Consider the following 22,835-nt stretch of genomic DNA (forward strand, 5'->3'; position numbering starts at 1 on the left):
ACACACTCTTAAACAACCAATGGGTCAAAGAATTCACAGGAGAAATTTGCAAATACCTTGAGACAAATGGAAATGAACATGTAACATAACCAAATCCATGAAATGTAAAGAAAGCACTAATAGGAGGTAAATTTATAGCCAGGAATGCTTATGTTAAAAGACCAGGAAAGAGCTGAAATCAAGAATCTATTGTTATACCATGAGAAACTATAAAAAAAGAACAAACTAAACCCAAGGCTAGAAGAAGCAGAGATAACAAAATAGAAAATAAATACGATGGGAAATTTTAACAAAATCAAGAGTGGGTTCTTCAAAAATATCAGCTGTATTGACAAAACTTTAAGCCAGACTGACTAAGAAAAAAAGAAGACTCAAATAACTAACATCAGAATTAACACCAATCCTCTTCAAATTCTTCCAAAAACAACAAACACACAAACAAAAAACACTGAAGAAGAGGGGATACTTTTGTTATATGAAATCAAAGCCAGGCAAGATACTACCCGTAAACTACAGACAAACATCACTCATGAATGCTGATGTCAAAATCTACATCAAAACACTAGCAAACAGAATTTGGCAATATCTGGAAAAGATAGCACACAGCGACCAAGTTAGGATTTACTGCTAAAATGCAGGGATGGTTCCAAGCTATTCCAACCAAGGTAATATACCACATTAACAAAATGAAGAGAAAAAAACAAAACAAAACAGCATCTCGGTTGATGCAGAAAAAGAATCTGACGCGATCCAACACCCTTTCTTCAGAAAATGCTCACTAAACTAAGAATAGCAAGAAACTGCCTCAACTTAATAGAGCTACCATTCACTGCAATGGTGGAAGCCAAAAGCTTTTCCTGCAAAGCCAAGAACAAGAAAGAAAAAGCTGCCTGTTCCTGTCTCTTTTATTTCACATAGCAGTGGAAGTTCCAGCCAGATGAATTAGGGCAAGAAAAAGCAATCAAAGGTATGTAAATCCAAAAGAAAGAAGTAAAATGATCTCAGTTGATGGATGGCACAATCTTATGCACAGAAAACCCCGAAGATTCCACAAGGAAATGGTTGGCCATCATAAATACATTTAGCAAAGTTGTGGGATACTAAATCAACATGTGAAAATGAGCCGTAGTTCTAAACATGGACAAGGAACAATCCAAAGAAGAGTATCAACATTCCATTTACAAGAGCATCAAAAAGAATAAAATACTTTTTAAAAAAAGATTTTATTTATTTACTTGACATACAGAGATCACAAGTAGGCAGAGAGGCAGACAGAGAGAGAGGGGGAAGCAGGCTCCCTGCTAAGCAGAGAGCTTGACGTGGGGCTGGACCCCAGGACCCTGAGATCATAACCTGAGCCAAAGGCAGAGGCTTAACCCACTGAGCCACCCGAGCACCCCAAAAAGAATAAAATACTTAAGAATAAACTTAACCAAGGAGCGGAAAGACCTGGGTGTTGAGAGCTCTAATAGATCTGCTGAGAGAACTCTGTTAGGAGGCAAAGAAATGGAAAGGCATCCCACCTGTTCAGAGATCAAAAGACTGAATATCGTTGTCAATAAAATCCAAAGCCATCTGCAGGTGTCATGTAATCCCCATCAAAATCCCGATGGCATTTTGTTGCCCTTATTGTTGTTTCTGGCTTTTTTTTCAGAAAAAAAAATATCTATCCTTAAAATGTGTATGGAATCTCAAGGGACCGTGAATAGGCAAAGCATCTTGAAAAGGAAGAACCAAGTTAGAGGTCTCACACTTCCTGACTTCAAACCTTTAGAAAATTATGGTAATCAAAACAGTGAGATATGGACATAAAAATAAGTGGAAAAGAATAGAGAACCCAGAAACAAACCCTCATGTCTATCAGTATATGTGAAATGATTTTGCATGGGTGCCCAGACCATTCAATGGGGGGAAAGGACAGTACTTCCCACAAAATGCTTTTAGGAAAACTGGATCTCTACATGCAGAAGAATGAAGTGAGACCTTCACCTATTTCACACACAAGAATCAACTCAAAATGGGTTAAAGACCTAAACAGAAGAGTGAAAACCATGGGGCTCCTCAAAGGAACATAGCAGAGAAACTCATGACACTGGGTTTGGCAATGATTTCTTGGCTGTGACACCAAAAGGAAAGGCAGCAGAAGTAATGTGAAAAAAACTGAATTACATCGAAGTAAAAAACATCTGTACATCAAAGGACACTATAGAGTGAAAAAGGCAAGCCATGCAGTGGGAGAAAATATTTGCAAATCGTGTATCTGATAAGGAGCCAATGTCTAGATTGATGATGAATTCCAAACAGCCCAACAACAGAAAACAACCTGATTCCATAATGGGCAAAGGACCTTAAGAGACATGTCTTCCAGAGAAGACCTACGGATGGCCAACCAGTGCACAAGAAGGTGCCCAACTTCTCTCATCATCAGGGACGTGCAAATCAAAACCACCATGGGATACCACCTCACACCCATGAAGAGGGCTACTATCCAAAAACAGAGAATAACCATGGGTGGTAATGTGGAGAAATGGGGACCCTTGGGCATTGCTACCAGGACATAAAATCAGGTATTTCCTAAGGAAAATAGTAGGGCAGTTGCTGAAAAAAACTAAACAGAACATCACTGTAGGATCCAGCAATTCTACTTCTGGGTAGGCACCCCAAAGAATTGGAAGCAGAGTATGGGAGAGAGATTTGCACACCCATGTTCACGGCAGCATTAAGTACAAGGGCCAAAGGCAGAAGGAACCCGAATGGCCATCGCTGGCCAATGGATAAACAAGATGGAGCAGACACGTTCAAGGGAATGAAATTCAGCCTTACAAAGGAAGGGCATTCAGACACCTACTCCAGCATGGATGAACTTGAACACATCATGCTAAGAAACAAGCCAACCACAAAGAGACTTGGTCTCATGGGAAGCCCCTGGAGTAGTCAAGTGCATGGAGACAGGAAGAAGTACGGCACTTGCCAGGGCTGGGAGGAGGAGGGCACGGGGAATTCTGGCTTAATGCAATTACTGTTTAATGGGTACAGAGTTGTAGTTTTGTATGATGGAGAGAGACTGACTACCCGACAATGTGAATTACTTAACACCACTGAACTTAAAAAGGATGATGAAGGCAAATTTTATGTTCTGTGTATTTTACCACAATTTTTAGAAGTGTGGATATTATGTGTTAACATGGTGTAAATAAGTGAATATTTTGAACCCTTCAGGGCTCTCATCTCACTGAGAATGACAGCCTCAGTCCTCACCATGGGCCACAAGGATCTGCACAACTTCAACCCAACACCAACCTTCTGACCTCCTCCCCCAGCTGTCCCCATCACTCAGTCCACATACCGCTTTCTCCCTGTGGTCTGCTCAGCAATGTGGGCGCAGGCTCATTTCCGTGGCCCTCCGCACATGCTGTTTGCTTTGCTGGAATGCTCTCTCCCCAGAGATCAACCAAGTTCAACTCTGTGCTTAAATGCCACCTACCCTGATTGTGCTACTTAAAACTGCCCGCCTCCCCGCACCCAATACTCAACGTACTCGTTTTCTGCTTATTTCTCTCCAGAGCGCTTCTCGCCTCTAACCCGCTACACGTGGTGCTTATTTTGTCCTGGGCATCTCCAATCTCATGGGCTTCTACCATCTACAAGGTCAGGAATTCCACATATGTCAATCACTACCCTATTCTCGAGACCTGGAGAATGCCTGGCACATAGTAGGCATGCAGTATCTGTGGGAGGAATGTGGACCTCCCACAGTGATGTTTACATGAGGTGAGAAAGAGCACTCAGCATAGCTCCTGATAGAGGGTACGTGCTCCATAAACAGTGGCAATTTAATAACGATCATGCAGACAGCCTGCTGCTTGAACAAGTCACTTCTGGTCCTTGCACCCTACTCCTCTGCTCATCCAACACATGAATGCAGGTAAAACCAGGTTAAAAAGAATGAAAATCAATCTTGAAGAGGAAACTGCCACCAAAGGCAGCCTGCGGGGCTGCAGGCAGTGTGGAAAGAAGGGGCTTTGCCTTGAAGATGAGGAAGTGGGGGGCGTTATAAGCAAGTGGAATGCAGAGAAGAAGAGCTAGTAAGTTCCAAGAGTGTCGCAGTTTGTAAAGTGCTCTCCTGCCTGCCTTCCCTGATTGGATCATCCTGACAATTCAGGGTGAATGTCTCCCCATTTACAGAGGAAGAAACATAGACTCTGGGGAGGAGGACGCTCCTTGCCGTAGACTAAATTATTATATTCCCCCCAGAATTCCTATGTTGAAACCCTAATCCCCAGTGTGACGGTATGGGGCGGAGGGGCTGTGGGAGGTGATGAGGTCAAGGACAGAAGCAGTACCATATGAAAGAGTCCCCAGAGAGCCCCCTTCCCTCTTCTGCCATGTGAAGACACAGAAAAGACAGCCATCTATGAACCGGGAAGCAGGTTCTCAGCAGACACTGAACTACCGGCACCTTGATCTTGGACTTCCCCATGTCCAGAACCATGAGAAATAAGTGTTCATTGTTTAAGCCACCCACTATATGGTATTTTTGTTATAGCAGGCCAAATGGACTAAGACACTTCCTCAAGTTGGCACAAGAGGGAAGTTTTGGGGGCAGACACGGCACCCAGAACTACGGACCTCAAGGCCCAAGGGCCGGGGTCTGCAAACTTCTTCTGTAGAGATTTACAGTGTAAGCATTTGTGGCCTTGCTGGTCATCTGGTCTCTGTCTCAATGATTCAACTTCATCCTTGTGCCATGAGAGCAGCCACATGTAAATGAATGAGTGTGGCTGTGTTCCAATAAAACTTTATTTACAAAAACAAGCGGAGGGCCAGTTCTGTCCTTTGGCCAAGAGTTTGCTGACAGTGAAATAATAAAAAACGTGTTTTCTATTGGTCTTGGTCTCCTGTTTCTGGCACAGGCCTTATAAAGCCCTGGTAATTTCCTAAGTGATAATAGCACTAGGAGCATCTTCTGGTCTGACATTTGACCTTTGACCCCAGTTCCTGACACTGAAGTCCTAAATCCCTTGGAATTTCCTCCATGATAGGAATGTCTTTTATTCTAATGAGGTGATGCCTAGTGGGCTCCTGGATCATGTCACGAAGGGGACTGGTCACCAAAAGGACCAAGCCATGGTGAGAAGCTTGGAACCTTCAGCCCCATCCCTCATTCTCCAGGAATGGGGGGAGGGGAAGGGATGGAGACTGAATTAACTATTGATCATGTCTATGTCATGAAGCCTCCATAAAAATTCCAAAAGTGTGGGGTTTGGAGACAATCTAGGACTTGTATCTGAAGTGGGGGGCAGGCTTGGAGGACTGGGCCCCAAACCTGTGGGATCTGACTCCAGGTCGCTAGAATCGGAATTCAGTTCAGTGGCAGGCCACACAGCTGGGGCCAGAGACCTGCCCAACATGTAGGAAACCCACAGCCCTCTAGGGTGCGCAGGGTCATGCAGAAGAGTGTAAGATAAAGGAGGAATGTATGGGAGTGTGTCTTCCCAAATCACAGATCCCACATGAGAATGCCTGGGGGCACCAGGCTGGCCCAGGCTGACTGCCTTGGGGACCTAAGTGGGGACAGCTCTGGGGTGAGCACTAACACAGCTAACATACCATGCACGGGGCTAGCCTCAGCTCTTTCCAGGGTCTAGCCCTCTCTTAGGCAGCTTGCAGTCCTCCTACCAAGGTCCCCCTGCTTCTCGGTGGTGGCCACCTGCCTGTCGCCTGCTGGAACCACTCTGACACAGGCACCCTGCACCTATCTGTGTCCTCCCCTCGTGGCAAACACAGAGACTGCCAGGCACCATCTGCTCCATCCACACAAGGAAGCCAGGATGGAAAATACCTCAGCTTTATGTTCTGGCAGGGATACCAACTAGGAGGCGTCCTCAGGCTGGCACTGTCCCTTGGGGCCTCACTTTACCCTCTGGTCTCAAAGACCTGCACCACTTCTGTGTCACACCTCTTCTACCCACGTTTCAGATCCTGCAGGCTATCACCTCCTCCACTGCTATGGGCTGAACTGTGTCCCTGCCCTCTGCTCATATGCTGAAATCATAAACCCTAGTACCTTAGCATGTGATTGACCTATTTGAGGACAAGATCTTTATAGAGGTAATTATGTTAAAATGAGGTCATTAAGGTGGGTCATCATCAGTACCACTGGTGTCCTTGTAAGAGGAAATGTGAACACAGCCCACTCCAGAGGGAAGACCACATGAAGACTCCCCTAGGGCCCTCCCTTGAGGACCTTGGAAGGAGCCAAACCCGCTTGATACTATGATCTTAGACTTCCAGCCTCCAGAATTATGAGAAATCAAATTTCTGTTGTCTAAGCTTCCCCCACCCCCGGGATGTGGTACCTTGTGACGGGAACCAGGAGAGAATGCCAAAGCTGCCAGCAGCATCCTCGCCATCACATTCCTCACCTTCATCCCTCTGAGCACTTCTCTGCCAGAGAATGAAGGATTGAACGAGGGAATGAATTCTAGGCTTATCGTATTATCAACTCACTGTACCCTCTGCAAAGCCCTTGGTTCTATTTTTATGAGAATGAAGATCAGAGAGGCTAAGCAACTGGCCCACGGTCACTCAGTGAACACAGTGAATTCAGGCAGAAGCAGAATCTAAACCCAGGCTCTTGATGCTGCTCTAGAAGCTTCAGCCAATGGCTTGTCTCTGAAAATAGTAATTAATACTATTCTCACTTACTATGTGCACAGCATTATGCTAAGCAGACATCCTGTTATGGGCCAGATGCTTGTGTCCACACAAGTCACATGAGGGAGCCCTACCCCTCAGTCCTATGTAATGGTATTTGGAGGAGGTGCCTCTGGGGTGCAATTAGGGTGACATGAGGTCATGAAAGTGATGCCTCAGCATGGGACTAGTGTCCTTAAAAGAAAAGGAAGAGGGATGCCTGGGTGGCTCAGTTGGTTAAGCCGCAGTCTTCGGCTCAGGTCATGATCCCAGTGTCCTGGGATCAAGTCCCACATCAGGCTCCTTGCTCGGCAGGGAGCCTGCTTCTCCTTCTGCCTGCTACTCTGTCTGCCTGTGCTCGGGCATGGTGCGCTCTCTCTCTCTCCCTCTGACAAATAAATAAATAAAATCTTAAAAAAGGGGGGGGGCACCTGGGTGGCTCAGTGGGTTAAAGCCTCTGCTTTCGGCCCAGGTCATGATCCCAGGGTCCTGGGATTGAGCCCCGCATCGGGCTCTCTGCTCAGCGGGAAGCCTGCTTCTCCCTCTCTCTCTGCCTGCCTCTGTGCTTACTTGTGATCTCTGCCTGTCAAACAAGTCAATAAAATATTTAAAAAAAAAAAAAAAAAGAAGAGGAAGAAATCAGAGCAGTCAAGAGTGAAAAGGTAGTGGTCTACAAGCCAGGAAGAGAGCCCTCACCTGGAATCAAATCAGCGAGCACCCTGACCTTGTCAGGACTTCTCAGCCTCTAAATTGCAAGAAATAAATGTCTGCTTAGACCACTCCATCTGTGGTCTTCTGCTGCAGCAGCCTGACCTGAGATGCATGACAAGCCCCATGTAATCCGCACGACATAGTTCCTACCCACTTAACAGACAAGGAAATGGTGAAATTAGAGGTATTGGTGACTACCTAGCCAAGGTCATCAGAAAACTCCAAGGTCACCCTGCTGAGGTTCATATGCTGGTCACTCTGACTCCAAGGGAGCCTCTACCCACCACACTCTGCCCCAGAAATAGGGGTCAGATGCTCTCACTAGAGTTGCTGGCCTCAGTTACAGGAGAGAAGACACAATCCCTTCCTATCCCTCTCCCTGTCTCCAGAAGGCCCAGGGAACTCCTAACCACTGCATATGGCGGGTAACAACACTGATGGATTTATTCCGCATCTCAGCACAAGCCAGGGTGGGGGGCTTCTGCCTCTCTGTGTCCCAGGATGGCCTGGTCGAGCAAAATGAAGATTCAGAAGGCAGCTGTTGGCAAACCCACTGGCAGGGGCTTCTGTGTGCTTGAGGGATAGCAAGAACGTTTTCGGTTTGGGACACAGGGGCCACAGGACTCAGGGATAGGGGAGGCCTCTGGTCCCTCCCTGGCTCCTCGGACAAGTCCAGATGGTGTGGCACATGTCACAGTGTGCCCCACAGTCCCCTCCGGGACTGGAGGCTGCTGGAGATCTGCAGGAGAACCCTCAGCTACTAGTCCCTTTGGGGACAGGGAATCCCTTCGGCCAAAGGCAGAGAGCTCCCCCAAGGCCTCACTGCTTCCCGGGGTGGCCCCCACCCCGTGGCTGGAACATGTGGGCTCTAAGATCTGGCCTCCTTGCCCCAGCTTGGGACAGCTTTGAAGGGCCATCCCATCCCCCTGGGAACGCCCTGCAGGGTTTCCATGGAAGCCTCATGGCCCATCTTCTCCCTTGGGTCCCTCCTGCTTGCCTCACTTTGCTTCCCTGGGTGTTCATCCTAAAGACACTCCCAAACAAGCCTGCATGCTGACCTCCAGCTCAGGGGCCACCAGACCTCAAGACAACCGCCAACAGGGACAAGCTGTACACACTTCCCCATGCTGGGGAGCTCAGTTCGGCCAGAGGCAAGAAGTCCCCCTACCCTGAGCACACAGAACGGCGGGAATGGAACCAGGCAGTCCCGCCCTGGAAAACCGCTCACTCCAGTGAGGTAAAGGTGGAACCAGTTAAGACAGGCATGGGCAGATGCAACGTGGCCAAGCAGAGCTGCTGACAGTGGGCCCAGCAGCCTTGGCCCTGACTGGGAGCAGGCTGCAAATACAGATGCTCGGCCTCGTACCCATGCAGTCAGCAGCTCAGGGCGGTTCATCAAGGGCTCCAAGGGATTCTCGTGCATGCTGGATTACAGCAGGGGATTTGAGGGGAGGATAGAAAACAAGGAGCTGTCCCAAAATCCTTAGGAAGATACTGAGCAGTCATGGCTCCTGCCCCTTCTGGGACCTTCCCCACACAGCTAGTCCCCTCTGGCACCTCTCCCTGCCCCCAGGTCACACTAGGGAAGCTAATAGTTCCAGGTTTCCCACTATTACAACCACAGGGTGCTGCATCCTTTCCCCAACCCTGCCCCCACCCTGCCTTGGTCAAGAGTGCTTGTATTAAATGCACCTTACTGTACTCAGTTTGGGGGAATCATCTGTTTCCTATTGTTACCCAGATTGTATATGCACATTGTCTCGAGTCCAAACTGCTGAGGGGAGGAGGTTGTCTGCTTATCACTGTGGACTCTGAAACTCAGCAAGGGTCATGCCCAAGGAAGGCTGGCTCCAGGCCTCTCGTTCTGGGGATGGATCTGGGGGTGGGGTGGGCGGTGCAGGGGGGTAGCCAGCACCTGTGGGTAGTACTCAGCCTAGGGAGGGGCTCAGAGAAGTGAGGTGCCTCCCCACCCTCACGGGCTCCCAGCTGTGGGCTAGAACAGGCCCCCAGAAGTTAATAACAGGCTGACAGCCTGAGGCCAGAAGAGGAAATTAAAAAGGCGGTGGGGTGGGGCCTCCACCGGAAGATTGGTGAGAGACTTACAGGGGAGGAAGAGGCTGTGTCCAGGCCTGTGAGGTGGGGGGCCATCACGGGAGCCTGATCTGATCTGCGGGCACAGGGTGGATGGCCACAGAAGGCCTCCGAAATTTAGCTCCACCTCCTTCCGTCTCTTGGGCTCCCAGGCGTGCGCTTGGCCTTGGTCCGCTGTGGAGGCCGACAGATGTGAGGGATCTCGGGGTGGTCTAGGGATGGCGGCAGTGGCAGCATGGCCCCCTGGCTCCCTGCAGCAGCCTCTGTGATTTCTCTAAGCTCTGGCCCTGGAATCATGCCTGATTCACGCAACACAGTGGCTGAAGCTAGTGGGACTCTGGGGTCACACAGACCAGCGTCTGGGTTCCAGCTCAGTCCCTTGTGTCCAGGGGTGAGGATTAAATGGGCTGTTATTTACAAAAGGGCAGACCTGGCTAGCACACAGTAGGAGTTTTATGATGCTAAAGCTTGCTGCTCATTTTTTTTTTTCCTTTGAGCACTCACTGTGTTCCTGGGACTGTTTCCAGCATGACCACCTGAATGAAGTACGTTACTGAATTATTCCCATTTCACAGAAGGGGAAACTGAGGCAGAGAGCTATTAGATAACCCACCCAAAGTCATGCAGAGGAGCCAGGATCAGACCCAGGGCCTTTATTCTAACAAATACTTCGTCTCATCACAGAAGCTGGAGGTCATTTTGAACAAAATACTTCTGTTATTGTCCAGCTTAGAGTGAGACCGTATGTTTACTGGGCATCTACCACGTGTGGAGTACTTTGTATAGAATACTTTATTTATTCTTCACAGGAACATCATTAGCCCCGCTTTAAAGACAGATAAATTGAGGCTCGGAGTTTATGCAATTTGCCCTAAGGTTACAAAAACAAGAAAGGGAGCAGTCAGGACTTGAACTCAGGTCAGCAATGCCTCCAGCCCTACCCAGAAATGGGTCAGGCCCTCTGAAACCCCAAGGTGCTGACAAACCTATGAAAAGTGGCTCCTCAGTCTCACCCAATGTGGGGACCAAAAAAGCACTGAACTGGGTGTCAGGACACTGCCAACCACGTCCTGTGGAGGCCTTTCCAGGGCAAGAGGACCTCAAAGGTCAAAGTGGTCAGGAAGCTTTCATCCCTGACGAGCATCCATTCAAGGAGACCTCCAACATTTGCTCACATTTCTCCAATGATGGGGAGCTCACTTCTTTTGGAACCAGTTTATTAGCTCTAATGATAGGATGTTAGGAGGCAGTTGAGAGGCTAAGAGCCAGAATGTGGAGACACCGACCTGGCATCGAATCCTTGACCACTCGTGATGCTGGACCCCCAGCTCATTGGGTAATGGGAGCCTTGAATGAGCCTGTGGAGACAGCACGGGGCACACAGCAGGGATTCTATGAAGAGGAGCCAGTCTTAGATAACAGGGACAGCCCGGGTCATGGTCCAGGCGCCCAGTGGGTATTTGTGAGTGTGAGTTAGGAGAATGTACAGTTGCTAAGGGGCCCTTCGGCTCTATGCACCTACCCCAGCTTCCCATCCATGTGTCTCTTCAGGACTTAGCTGGCCTCTGGGGCAGTGGCCTGGCCCCACCCCTCCACGTGGGACCTCTGAGCATCAGCCACTGCCCACCTTCGGGCCCACCCTGCAACCACTCAGAAACCAGTCACGCCCTCCCACCTTCCACCTGCAAATATTTAAATAGCACAGAGGAGGAGTACTCTCTAGAGGGAGTCAGGCAGGGAAATGGGGCCAACCTCCAAAGCTGGAAGAGGGGCTCCTAGGGCTCCCAGGCCTGCTTTGTCTCCCCCCCCAACCCCCTGCCTCCTTCCTGCCACCTGTCCACCCCTATCCAGGTACCCTCACGCTGCCCACCTGGAACCCTGCCAGGTTCCAGATAAACTCACTACTGCCCCTGCCTCTCCAGGTAGTGCTATGCTCACCCCTTCTATGCCTGGAGAGGAAGAGTCCAGCCCAGTGAGCAGGGCTGTCCTAAGGATTATGAGACATGTTAGCAGAGGGCCCCAAACAGGACTGGGCACCCAGCTGGCACCACAGAAAGGGAGGCACCCGAGTGAAGTCAGTAAAAGTCAGCTCACGTGTCAACAGGCCCAGGTCAAATTCCAATTCTGCCATTGGCTGGGTGATCCCAGGCCTCAGTTTCTTCATCTGTAAAATGGAGATGATGCTCACACCACCTGTCAGGGCTGCTAGGTGTGGATTTCATGAAGGAACCATGCACAGCGCTCAGAATGGGGGCAGGGGCTCAGGACCACCACCCTATGGAAAAGAGAGCTTCACATATGGCACTTGTTACCTCTTCTGCCACTGTATACGTTTGTTTAGAATTTATCATGGCCTGACTTTCACTATATATCTATGTGCTTATCTGTTTAGTAGTGTACACCTCTAGGACAGTGCCGGGCAAACAGCAGGTACTTCATATATGCTGATGACCACTCTGATGATTCTAACAATGCTAACTCCAGCAGCTAATGCTTATCAAGTTTGATTCCAGGCAGTGTCTTTAAGTCCCTCTGACATGTGATTGCATTTGCTGTGTGTTCAAGGCCAGGGCAGGCAAACCTATTCTGTAAAGGGGCAGAGAGCAAACACATCAGGCTTACAGTAGGACTGCCAGAAAAATACAGGCTGCCCAGTGACATCTAAGCTTCCAATATGTAAGGAATTTCTTCTAGTGTTAAGGATGTACCAAATATTGCATGGACCCTATCCATACTAAAAGATTATTTGTTGTTTTTCTGAAATTCACATCTAAGCAGGCCATCTGGATTTTTATTTGCTAAATCCGTCAAACCAATTTGCAGGCCACATACAGCCTATGCCCCATCACCTCCTGTTTTCACAACCCTTTTTAGGATGTCAAAACTGTTCTTAGCTTAAGGGTGATGCACACCCAGGCTGGATTTGGCCCACAGAGACCCCTGGTATAAAGCACCCAGCACTGTGCCTGTAGTGCACCTGCAGCCAAAATACAAACCAGCCGAGCTGCCACCTCAGTCCTGACTCAGAGCACACCATACCCTGGCTGGGGTCTCAGAGGGTTGGCGGCTGGCAGTGCAGGTAGGTGAGTAATGCTGAACCCCCAGCAGCTAATGAGATGGAGGCCCCCTGAATCTCACGTCTGTGAGAAACTCACAGCAGAAAGGCCAGTTAATTTAGGATGTCTGGAGGGCCTTTAGGGTGGCATTAAAAATAGCTCTCAGTCCTTGGGCCAGGTGAGGAGGAAAGGGCAGTGAACAGAGGGCTGACTCTGCCTCCCATGCAGGCACTCTGGATGCTGAGGACAAGATGCCCGTGCCCTAGTAGGCCAGCGTCTCCAGCCCTGCCCTGGACCGCTGACCCTAAGACGCAGCTCCCCCAAGGCAGTGCCGTGGGATCTTCTGTGCCTTTGCTCACAGATGCCTTCTGCCAGGTGTCTTTCCCTCCATGCTCCAACTCACTAAGTGCAACTCGGGCTTCAGCCCAGATATCACCTCCTCCTCTTGGGAGCCTTCCTGGACTCTCCATACCCAAGCAGGGATAAATGTACCTCTCCCACGTTCTGCCAACACCTGCCTTCCCAGCACCTATCACATGAGACAAAGCTGTCCCTGATTCACTCATCATTTATGGAGCACCTCCTATGAGTTTGGTACAAGGTGACAAGCAGATAGAAGCCCTGTCCTCTTGGAGGTGACAGTCCATCGAGATAGACATTAACCAAATCCAACAAATGGGGACATTACAACAAAAAGTGGGGCCAATTCTCTGCAGCCAAAGAATGTGGTTCCATGAGAACAAATAACAAGGAAACCGGACCTGGTGAGATAGGTCAAGAAGTCAGGGAAGGCTTCCTGGAGGAGGTATAAAGTATAAACTCAAGATCTAAAGTATAAACAGAACTGAACTCTCCAGTCTGTGGTTTTTCCAAACTCTAAAGCAAAGGGGAAAAAAAGCGGTCCCCTGCAACTGCCCCCACAGAGCCACCATGGAGCTCAAAGGAAGGAACGGATGTAAGGACAGTGTGGCAGGGAAAAGTACTACATGGAAATAGCTGGCGGCTTTTTACTTTCTAATTTGTTATAGGTGGGGCACCCAGGAGGTGAGCTGGGAGAGGCTGGAACAGGGCTGCAAGCTGTGACTCTTTCCATTCCATTGTGTAGCCCTACCTTCCTTTTCTGCCAAATCCTGTCCTTCCCCTTCCTGCACCCAGCTCCACCAGTCACAGGTGCCATTCCTTCTTTGTGACTCACCATTCCCGTGCCCCGCCTTTGCTTTGTGCAGGCCCCTCCACCTGATATCCCCACCCACTCCTACTCCATCTCCAGCTCTGGAGAAGCCACCCCATCCTCCAGAACACACTCACTGAGGTGCCCCTTCTCCTCAGTGAGTTCTGGAGCATGGGGACCCCCCTGAGATCCCTGAGGAGGGTCCTGAGATACCCCCAAAGTTGATGTGATTCCTCCCTCTTCTAAGCTCTTATGGTCAACCAGGAGCACTGGGCTCTCCAGGCAAACTTCCAGAATTCACACCCCAGCTCTTGCACACATGATCTTGGGCGAATTGTGTCCCTTCTCTGAACCTCAGCATTCCCACCAGTAAAATGGGTCTCAGCTATTTGCCTCACAGGCATAAGATAATACATCGAAAGCATTTAACAGGGTGGCAGCCCCAGAGTAAGTGCTTCAGATACTGATCAGATATTCACTGAGCCTGGCACCATGCTTGGGGACATTATTTCATTTATCCCTCAGGGCAATTAGGTGAGATGGGTATGAGAACTCCATTTCACAGATAAGGAAACTGAGTCTTGGTGAAGTTAAATACTTGTCCAAGAGCACATGGCTTTTGAATGGCAGAGTGGGGACTCGAACCCAAGACTAACTGTCCTTGCACTGAGCCTGGCACGCAGCAGGTTCATTTATTCATTCAACACCAATGGGTGCATCCCACAAGCCAGGTGGGTGTTTCACATCCATGAACCCAAAGATTCACAACAAGCATGCAATGTGGGTATCACTATTGTTATTCTATTTTTCCAATGAGGCAGGTGACCTAGGAGGGACAGAGACCATCTGGCCCAAGAAGAGGTTGGGATTTGAATCAAGGTCTCCTGCTCCAAAGTTCCAGGTGGCCAGTGCACCTGCTCCCTCAGCCCCATACAGCCAAGTGTCATAGTCATGGCCCACTGCTACCCACGTCCAAGTCCTAGGGCACCAGCCGGCTCCACCTCTGTCCTGCCATGACCTTTCATCCCTGATCTCCCCCAGGTATGCCCAGCGCCTCATGGCTCCCTCTCCCTGCTGCACATCGGCTTCCAAAGGAGAATCATGATCACAAAGGGAAAGCGTCCAACCTGAAATGCTTATTACTGAATGAAAGAAGCCAATCTGAAAAAGGCTACATGCTGTACAATTCTAGCTGCAGGACATTCTGGAAAAAGCAACTCTATGGAGACGGTGAAAAGATCAGTGGTTGCCAGGGGTTAGAGGGAGGGACGGATGAATAGGCAGAGCACAGAGGATTTTTAGGGCAGAAAAAGAGATGTATAGGAAATCTCTGTACTCTCTGTTCAATTTCCACTGTGAAGCTAAATCTGCTGTTAAAAAAATAAAGTCTATTTTAAAAAAAAACAAGAAAAAGAAGAAAGGAAAAAGGAAATATCCTTCCTGTGTTCTGGGGCTAGTACAGGATGTCAGCATGTGTGCCATGCTGTGGCACACGGGTGAATTGCCTCCTCCCAGATGGGGTCCTCCATGCCCTCAGACCATCATGGCCTGCACTGGGCTGGGGTCTTCTCAGACAAGGGGTCTGCAGGGGTCTGGCACTCAGCAGGAGTGCAGCAGCTGCTGGTGGATGGATGGATCAGAGCTTCCTCTCCTGGACTTCCAGAACAGACCTGCCCCACCCTCCCACCCACATCCTTCCACCCCTGCCCTCCACATCCACACAGATGGAAGACGAAAGCCAAGACACAGGACAGTCCTTCTGCAGCCCCATCTGTGCGGTGGGAGAGAGCAGGGGGCCAGGGAGGGGGTTCCTGTAAGTGATGTTGCCACGGCTCGTGGATTTCGGAGGGCTAGAAAAGTCCTCCCTCCCGTACCTCCTTGTTGACCTGCCCTAAACGTGACTGTGGGCCTTGCAAGCAAAAAGCAAAAGCCTTTCTCTTTCACTGGGCAGCTGCTAGGCTGGTCCCAGTTAATGGTTTACTAGGATGCTATAAATAGGCACCACGCATCGTTCCCTCACGGTATAGGGATGCGCCAACCTGCTCTGACCTGGAAGCTTGACGTTCTGGACACTGAGGATGGGTTTCCGACACACAGGCCTCCCCTCACAGCCCTGCACAGGTGTTCAGACCCCCCCCCCCCCCGACAAAGAGGTCCCCCCGCCCCTGCTGCCATGCCCGGTTCTGGGGCATCTATCTGAAGGCATCTTGGCAAAAAGTTCCTTCCAGCCCCACTCCCACACATGACCACTCAGGGAGATGATAGAGCTGTGCAGAGTCAATCCCCCGCCGCCCCTCCACTCCCAGAGGAAACGGCCTGCGTGTCTCACATTCCCAGCTCACCCCCTGGAGACCAGCCAGCATTCTCCTGGGGGCTCTGCCTGCTGCGGGAGGCGGCTCCCCTGACAACGCGCCTCGCTTCCACAGACCCATGGGCCTCGTAGATGAGGAAGGCACACACAGAGTCTGGAGCAGCCTCGATTCTCTTTGCGGGTCTGAGCAGCTGCAGGAAAGAAGAGCCAGAATTCCCAGAAGGTTGCTTCAAACATGCACAGGGTGTACCAGGAAACACACAAACGGCCTCTAGCCTAGCTTAGGAGGGAAAGCAGTCCAGGGTCGCATCCAAGGGCTGGGTTAGGACATTGGCTCTGCCCCCTTCACCAGCTGTGTGACCTTGGGTAGGTCATTTCACTTCATCCATCCGTCCATGTACCCACCTGTAAAGGGAGATAATAGACTGGACCTACCCTCCTGAGATGTTTTAAGTATTAACTGTGTTAATGAATGTAAAGCACTTAGCATAATGTCTAGGGCACAACGGAACTTTCTGGAAATGCTCTAAGCCTGTGTTGTCCAAACTGGGATCTCTAGCCACATGGGGCTGTTGTGCACTTGAAACTCGGCTAATGCAACTGAGCGACAGGATTTTTTATTTAATTGAGTTTTACTTAAATGTAAGGAGGCACATGGGACTAGTGGCTCTCATTGGACAGTACAGGTCCGGAACACAGCAGGTGCCCAATAAATGCTAATTATGATTATTATTAGGGGTGGTTGTGATTGGAGGGCTCACTGAGTTAGAGATTAGGGAGGATTTCATTTCTGAGTGAGCCGAGGTCGGGTCAACTGTATTCCTCTTCACATCCCAGCATCTTGCCAGGTGGTTCTAAACCACTTTGTATTTGGGGGGCTGTGGACTCCTTAGAGGTACTGAGAATACTGTCTTCCTACAGCAAGTACAACTTCAGGGCTCTGCATGATGCTGGAGTAGAATCTCTGATTCCACAGACACCCAGCACCTAGTAGGCCCTCAAGTAGCACTTTCATGAGGACTGGGGCAACCTCCGCACTTCAGGGCTGGGCTCCAGATGCTGCACCTTCATCCTATCCAGGTGGACATCTGTGGCTTTTCTGCCTGGTTCCCATGTCCCTGTCTGGTCACTTTACCCTGACACTCCCTGGGGTCCCCTCTCTCACTCTCACTGGGCTTAAGCCCCACCACACCGTCCCTCTAGGCCCAGCCTAGCAGAGCAATGCACCCAACAGCCATTGATGCAAAAGGTACATGTGACCCAGCTGGTCCGATGAGACCTAATCCTAAAAGTTCCCGGAGAACCATGGGGAAGAGGAAGCTCTCTGTTTGCTGATGCCAAGCTGGCAGGTTGTACCCTGAGAGCTGCTGGGGCAATGCTTTCCCTCCCCACACAGACAGGCAAGGCAGAAAGCCAGCATAGAGACATGAAAACAGACAGGGTCCTGATGACATCATCAGAACCCCTAGATAGAGCCGCACCTAAAGCTGGATGGACTCCAAATTCCAAAACGTCTGAACCAATGAATTGATTTTTTTTTTTAGCCTCTCTTTCCCTTTTGGTTTTATGTTTATATATGTATTTATTGTTCTAGCTGGTTTTGTTAGCAAGTTATTACTCAAATTGAAATGGGTATAGCTAGCTAAAAATTCCCTGCTATGCTGCTTCTCAGTTGTGTGACCTTGGTCCAGTTTTATTTTTTTTAGACTATTTACTTATTTATTTATTTGAGAGAAAAAGAGGGAGAGCAACAAATAAAGGGTAAGAGCAAAAAGGAGATGAAAGAAACAGACTTTCTGTGGAGCAAGAAGCCCAACACGGGGCTCAATCCTGGAATCCTGAGATCATGACCTGAGCCGTAGGTAGACACATAACTGACTGAGCCACCCAGGCGGCTCAGGTTAACCTCTCTCAGCTTCAATTTCCTTCATCAGTAGAGCTGCTATTTGTACCTAGTCTAAAGGAAGCTTGCTTGATGCATTAAATGAGATCAAACAAAGCAATTTAGAACAGCATTTAATAAATGGTGGTTGTAAAGATATCTTTATGTCTAAAAAAAGGGGGGGCAAAAATGCATGATAGTTGCTATAATTCTAGCTTGATAATTAAATGTTATTTACTAACTAATAAAAATTAAAGGAGAAACATTCAACGTCCCAGGTATCACCAAGTCTCTTCACTCTTGGGACTTCTGTTATTTGATTTTTAAATCGGGATTCATGGCTAAAGGAACTGTTACTGCCCTTTATAAACCTGAGTTCCTTCAAGGTACGCCAAAGACAAAGCACAAGAATCTATTCATGTCTTGTCTTTCTGTATGACTGAAAGAAAAATACGCTGCCTCCCATTGGAGTTCAGCACTCTTAGCTGCTCAGAGCTAAGAGTGGGCTCAGAGAAGCCAAGTGGTGGGGCCAGCAGGCTGATGAGGGGGTTGGACCTTCCTTGGCTGAGGGATTACCTCCATGAGGCCAAGGAGCCACCAGACCCAGAGGGAAGATCCCACTGCCCACCTCAGGATGGCAAGGCAGCCAGGCAAGACTCAGCTTTCCTGGCCCCCCTTCAAGGGCTCATTCCTCCAGACTCCCATGAAATAACCTCTCCCCAGCCTGTGGCTGCTGCACCCCCAGCCCAGGGCTTACCCACAGAGAGATAGATCCCACGCCAAGAACATCTGCAAGTTCAGATGTGCCTGACCAGAAAGGGCAGCACAATGTCCTTCTGCAACTGAGTTCTGTCTTACTCTTAAATGGGTGAGCCAAGCAGTATGCCAGGGCCCTTCATGAATACTGGTGAATTCCCAGGAATGATGGCATAATAGCAGTGCTGCGTGGTACAGGGTACGCTTGTCATCTGATGCCCAAGGATGCCGGAGTCAGAGAGGTTCATGCGTCCGCTAAAGGACAGGGCCAGAACTTTAACTCAAGGTGGTCCGGTTCCAAAGCTTGGACCTTTCCCCAGTTCCACATACTCAGGGTATCTCCTAACCGTAAGTAGGTCATCAGTTTCAGCTCTGGAGTAATGCAGAGCAGGGTTCTAGGGCCAGAACCTCATGCTGTACTACTGACAATGTCCATGACCTTTGGCAACTTACTTGCCATCTCTGCATGTCAATATCCTTATCTTTAAAGGACAGCCTTTTTACCACTTCAAGTGGTGGCATCAGGACAACAGAACAAAGTCATCTATATAAAATGCCCAGTAAATGCTGCTTAAGAAACAAATAAAAAAAAAATCTTTATCCATTAGAATGCCTTTCATTGACCCTTGTTTTCCCTGAGTGGAATGAAGGCTCCTGAAGAGTTTCATCAGCTACTGAGTTTTTAATAGGTCTTAAGTATAGGCTTGGCAACTTCGGAGTTGACAAAATGCAGAGAGACTTGGCTCTCAGAAAGAGATGCTGGCCAAATTTGATGGCTCAAGGTTCTTAGAATCCTGGGGCCGTCCAACCTTGTCTACTTAGAAAGCAGAATGACACAGGGAAAAGGGACCCGTTCGGAGGCCACAGATGCTTAGGGGCAGAGTTGGGACAGGGCTCCAGTGTTCTCCCTTCCCATCCTGGGGTCTGCAGACCCATCAGGGTGACAAAAATGCCCTTTCCTACCTGCCAACCAGCAACAGAGGTGACCAGCCTCTCCCGGAGCCCCTCATGAAGTCACTGTAGGGAAGACCCAGCCAGACCATGCAGGAGACATAACCACGCCGTAAGTCCTCTGTCACCCTCGTCACATCTGACCATGGTGCTGAAACCCAGGCTCTGCACCAGCAGGAGCTCCTGGAAGCCACACTGCCAGAGCCCTGAGAAAAGCATCAAATGCACGGCACGGCTGTGGCTGCATGATTCATGAGGAGAAACTGCCATCTTAAGCCTGGAAACACGACACATGCAAACTGATCTGAGTCAATCCTATAAGCATCAGAGAGCCCAGAAATATCTGTACCGTTTTCCTGCATCCATGCGACTGGCAAGCATTTCTGGAACCCCTTCTTGGCTGGTGGGGTAGCTGGGCAAAGTTGGGGGGCTCTGGTTTCTAGCCTGCATATTGAAAGCTCAGAAAAGAACAAGATGTTTCCTCTCTTGCTTAATGACCTTGTGCCCCCATTCGTCCCCCACATTTATCACTAGCCTATAGCCTGAGCAGTCTATAACATGGGTAAATTCCTATTCCCCCCACCCCTCGTTCAAAATCCTCCCATGGCTGCTATCTCATGTCTGAGGGCCACACAACCCTGAAGGAGCAGCCTCCTGTTCTCTCTTTGACCTCATCTCCTCCTCTACTCTGTTCACTCCACTCCAGGCTCCTTGGCCTCCTTGCCCTTCATTGCTCCTGACTCTGCGCCTTTGCATATGCTGTTCCCTCTGTCAAGAACACTCTTCCTGCAGATGTCAGTAGGGTTCTCTCCTTCCCTTGAGGTCCTTGCTCAAATGCCATTATATCAGAGAGGCCATCCCTGACCACCTCCTCTGGAGAACCCTTCCCCCTCCTCTCCACTCCCTTTCTAGCTTTATTTTCCTCACAGTACTTGTGGCTTCTAATACAGGCATACTTTGCTTTATTGTGCCTTGCAGACACTACTTTTTTTTTCTTTTCTTTTCTTTTTTTTTCTAACAAATTGAAGGTTTGTAGCAATCCTGCATTGAAAAAGTCTAACAACATTTGCTCACTTCCTGTCTCTGTGTCACACTCTGGTAATTCTAACAATATTTCCAAACTTCTCTTTATTATTATATTTATCACAGTGATCTGTTATCAGTGATGATGACTCCCTGAAAACTCAGATCATGGTTAGCAATTTTTTAGCAGTAAAATTTTTTTTGTGGGGGGAAGCCTGTATCTCCTACTTAAAATGTATACAATATGGGGTGCCTGGGTGGCTCAGTCAGGCAAACATCTGCCTTCTGCTCAGGTTGTGCTCCTGGAGTCCCAGGATCAAGTCCCACATGGGGCTCCCTGCTCCACAGGGAGTATGCTTCTCTCTCTGCCCTCACCCCACTCGCCTCCCCTCTCTCTCTCAAATAAATAGATAAAATCTTTTAAAAAATGTATACAATATATTTAAAGTATATACAATGTATATAATAAGATAAAAATATAATTTATATAATAACATAACAGTATTTCTTCTTCTTTTTTTTAAAGATTTTATTTATTTATTTGACAGAGAGAAATCACAAGTAGATGGAGAGGCAGGCAGAGAGAGAGAGGGAAGCAGGCTCCCTGCTGAGCAGAGAGCCCGATGCGGGACTCGATCCCAGGACCCCGAGATCATGACCTGAGCCGAAGGCAGCGGCTTAACCCACTGAGCCACCCAGGCGCCCCCATAACAGTATTTCTAAGTTAAGATATATACATTGGTTTTTTTGAGACACAATTCTTTTGTACCCTTAACTGACTACAGCATAGTATAAACATAACTTTTATATGCACTGAAATACCAAAAAACTCCTTTGACTCAATTGATCACAATATTTGCTTTCTCCTGGTGGCCTGGAATAGAATCCAAAACATCTCCAAGGTGTGCCTGCATATATTTATTGTTTATCTATCTGTCCCCCAACTGAACTATTTGCTTCATGATAGCATGTGAGCAAGGATGCTGCTTTGCTCCTTCTCTACAGTTCCTAGAGCAGTACCTGGTATATAGTTGATGCTCAATAAATATTTGTGGAAGAAAGGAAGAAGTAAAGAAGGAAGGGATGGAAGGAGGGCTGGGGGGGTGGGTGGGTAAGAGGTGGGGAGAGAAGGAGAGAGGAAGGAGAAAGTTTTCTTCCAAGAAGTGGCAAAAGTCTCCCTCCTGGCCCCTGTTATCAGCTGACACTTTCTGAAGTCCAAGTCCAACCAAGACCCTCCCTGCTCCTAAGTCTTCTCCAGCTCCACACTATCTGATGGAGCAAATGTTGCAGCCTGGCAATTCACAGCCCCGAACAGGCTGTGGCAAATGGACCTGTCCTGCCTCATCTCTTCCCCTACACTCATCTGACCCTAAGCCATGTTTCCCGGGACTCGATGAACCTCTGTGAGGCCACCCTTCAGAGCCAGACGAAGAAGGATTTGAATCCTGGCTTCTCCATGGGCTGGCTGTGCAACCTTAAAGGGGGCTGCTTAACCTCTCTGTGCCTCCAGCTCTTCCTTTATCAAGCAGATAATTATTCTCCCTCTCAGGGCTGTCGTGGAGCATGTCGGAAGGAACGTCTGGGGGTGCACTCAGCACATGGTCTGCACAGAAGTTTCTCAATCACAACCATGGTGCAATTCTGGGCTAGACACATCTTTGTGGTGGGGAGGTTATCCTGGGCACTGTGGGAAGCTGAGCAGCATTCCTGGACTCTCCCCACTAGATGCCAGCAGGACCCCCAGTTTTGACAACCAGAAATGGCTCCAGACATTAGCAAATGTCCCCTGGGGTAGGACTGCTGGATTCAGCAATACATACCGATACTAAATAAATAAATAAATAAATAAATAAAAGTATTTACTGTGGGGGCGCCTGGGTGGCTCAGTGGGTTAAGCCGCTGCCTTCGGCTCAGGTCATATCCCAGGGTCCTGGGATCGAGCCCCGCATCGGGCTCTCTGCTCAGCAGGGAGCCTGCTTCCTTCTCTCTCTCTATGCCTGCCTCTCTGCCTGCTTGTGATCTCTCTCTGTCAAATAAATAAATAAAATCTTTAAAAAAAAAAAAAAGTATTTACTGTGTATGGGGAATTCAAATTTAACTGTATGACCCATATGTTATCAGGCAACCCTACCCAGGGGAGGGGGGCAAGTTGTCACCCCTCTTTCATTGAGCACCCCTGGATTAAAG

The 22,835-nt window shown here is 48.9% G+C and overlaps 1 protein-coding gene across 7 annotated transcripts in view; it reads right to left on the reverse strand.

Moving 5' to 3' along the window:
- SGSM1 (small G protein signaling modulator 1) overlaps positions 1-22,835 on the reverse strand; it is an 88,331-nt gene that overhangs the window by 60,883 nt on the left and 4,613 nt on the right. Inside the window, exon 1 of one of the 7 annotated variants that reach the window (XM_059138887.1) lies at positions 11,593-11,611. The exons of the other annotated variants lie outside the window; for them this stretch is intronic. The gene's annotated coding sequence lies outside the window, so the exon portion shown is untranslated. Of the gene's footprint in view, positions 1-11,592; positions 11,612-22,835 lie in introns of those variants that run through there. 7 annotated transcript variants of the gene reach the window in all.

This window comes from Mustela lutreola, chromosome 11, assembly GCF_030435805.1.
Source record: "Mustela lutreola isolate mMusLut2 chromosome 11, mMusLut2.pri, whole genome shotgun sequence".
NCBI lineage: Eukaryota > Metazoa > Chordata > Mammalia > Carnivora > Mustelidae > Mustela > Mustela lutreola.